The 2,423-nt window shown below is 30.9% G+C and overlaps 2 non-coding genes across 2 annotated transcripts; both read right to left on the reverse strand.

Annotated features, from left to right (window-relative positions):
* Positions 1–1,117: 1,117 nt before the first annotated feature.
* LOC124846902 (small nucleolar RNA U3) lies at positions 1,118–1,341 on the reverse strand. The gene has a single exon (XR_007029574.1). It is a non-coding gene; the product is annotated as a small nucleolar RNA U3 (small nucleolar RNA).
* Positions 1,342–1,788: 447 nt separating this feature from the next.
* Positions 1,789–1,891, reverse strand: LOC124846900 (U6 spliceosomal RNA). The gene has a single exon (XR_007029577.2). It is a non-coding gene; the product is annotated as a U6 spliceosomal RNA (small nuclear RNA).
* Between the last annotated feature and the right edge of the window lie 532 nt (positions 1,892–2,423).

Below are 2,423 nucleotides of genomic sequence, written 5' to 3' on the forward strand. Positions count from 1 at the left end.
TCTCCTTGACGCAATCATTTTGCAACGCAGAGATCGGAAAAAGATCTCCCCAAAAAATAGTTGGGTACATTACTTTTCTATACCATTTCTTACTAATGTTTCTTCAATTAGTTATATATTTTCTAGCAAATAATTAAGCACAATTATTATCTTACGCATGAGTGTGAAGCAGGATCAAAATGTCTAAAATTAACTTATGTAATCTTATGCAATATATGTTAATCAAGTTGTATCTCATTTTCAATTAAAAGTATCGTGCATTTAAAAGGAAAACAAACTGAAAGGAAGGCAACAACAATTTCATTCATGTATTTGAGGTGCCAAAGTTTAATTTTAACATTTTGTCCTTTCACATAATGTTAATTGAAAAAAAAAGTAATAAAAAGGTGGAGAAAGAATGACATTGTGAAATGAAAGAAGTTGGGCATCAAAAGTTAAACAAAAGTGTAAAATTTTACAGCACAACCCTTCAATTTAGGGTAGGTTTAATGACGACGCAAAGCGTTAATTTTAAGGGATACAAATTATAACATATGATAAAAAAATTTAAATATTTTATTTTGATTAACAATTAAATATAGATTTAGTGAATAAATTATTATATTTCATTAAACTTTATTTTCAATTTAATTAATGTTTTTTTAAAATACAAATATGAAAGTATAGTGGTTAAAACAAACACATTCCATACAAAGGGAATGATTTCTTTGTGATAATGTTAAATTTTAATTATTTGTGTTGAATGACTAATTTATATCATTAAACAAGAAACTGAGATTAAAATGAACTTTCAGAAATCTTAATAATTAAAAAAAAAAGTAGAGTGTCTAATATTTAAAACAAGAATTTGTAATTAGAAAAGAGAATATATAAGTAGGTGCTTATAACTTTCTGACAATTAATTAAACTTCAGTTTATATTTCCAGTAGAAAAAAAATGTTAGCTCTGAATATGTAACGTCAGCAAAAACGTGGTATGTGGAACATTTTGACATATGCGATTAAATATGTTTATTTATTGATAATCGTCCTCTGTACATTCAGTATCTTACCATAGTAAAGGTAAAAGTTATCATAAAATGTGAAAGATATTGATATTAAAAAAAGGGTTTGATTGGAGTCTGTCAGACAATCCTGCGACCATCCCTGGCTTATAAAGTCAAGGAACGATCCTCTACAGTTGGTGATGAGTCCCGTCCAGAAGAAAAGCCTCACACTACCGTTAATCACGCTCTGATCACAGGATCAGAGTTCATCCACCAGACTTCAGTTCTGGTCTCCTTAGAACTTAAGGATACAGAGGTACAAGCCTATAGAACAGATCCTGTTCAAGTAAGGTCGTGGCCAAACTTGTCAGCTGGCCATTTATAAATGTACTTTATTTTCATAGCTCTTTCGATGTGGTACTATATTAGTTGTTTGCATGGTGAGTAGTTCAATCTGAAGATGCTTTTGATGAGATTATTTATTTTGATTATGAAAAATTGATAGGAAATATGTGGGAAGGTTTGGCCTAGAAAGATTTTAGAGGAAGGAGATGGATTGGCTTTATGGATTTTTATTTTTGTTGCATCTCGTGGCAAACATGGTATGTTGTCTCTGGAGCTCGTGGCAAACATATCACTGAAGAGACACTCATTTGTGCAAATTGGTTGTTGGGGCCGTGTGTGGAACAGTGTCTCTGAATACTACGAATGCCCTGTAAAATCATTCAAACCCGAAGAATATATTTATAAAAAAATACAAAAAACTTGAAGAAACTAACCTGAACTGAGAAAAAAAAACAAAATAAAATTTGGACCATTTCTCGATTTGTGCGTGTCATCCTTGCGCAGGGGCCATGCTAATCTTCTCTGTATCGTTCCAATTTTATCGGATGTCCCCGAAGGGCCAAGCCAGTGTACAGTCTGCATCTTTATAAACACTAAAGTTTTACTGAAACTATACGTTGTGGGACTCTAATGGGAATAAAGTGGAAGAAAACTAGAATACGTTGAGTAACATGATCCACCGGAAATACAGAAGAAGATATTATTTATCGCATTTTCTGAAACACGACAATAAGATAAGAGGATTTCACTCTAAACACTGCTAACTCAGCTTCCCTCCTAGCCTCATCATTTCACACTGCACCCTACTTTTCATTTCACAATTTTTCTATTTACTTCTGCTATTCTTCTTTATTTTTTCTCTTCGGTTTTCTTAACTGTCATTTTGCTTTTATGTACTTTATCACCATTTATCATTTTATATTATATATTATGGAAGTCATATTATTAACCAGTATTATTATACATTAATGATTTTTTTAGAATAATTCTAATCTTCGTTATATGTTTAAAATTAACTGTAAACCATAATTTATATAAAACTCACCGACTAATAATACATCAAATGAATTTTGAAAAGTAGACGAAGTATTCT

This window comes from Vigna umbellata, chromosome 5 (genome assembly GCF_029865625.1).
Source record: "Vigna umbellata cultivar VRB3 chromosome 5, Vumbellata_1.0, whole genome shotgun sequence".
Classification (NCBI taxonomy): Eukaryota; Viridiplantae; Streptophyta; class Magnoliopsida; order Fabales; family Fabaceae; genus Vigna; species Vigna umbellata.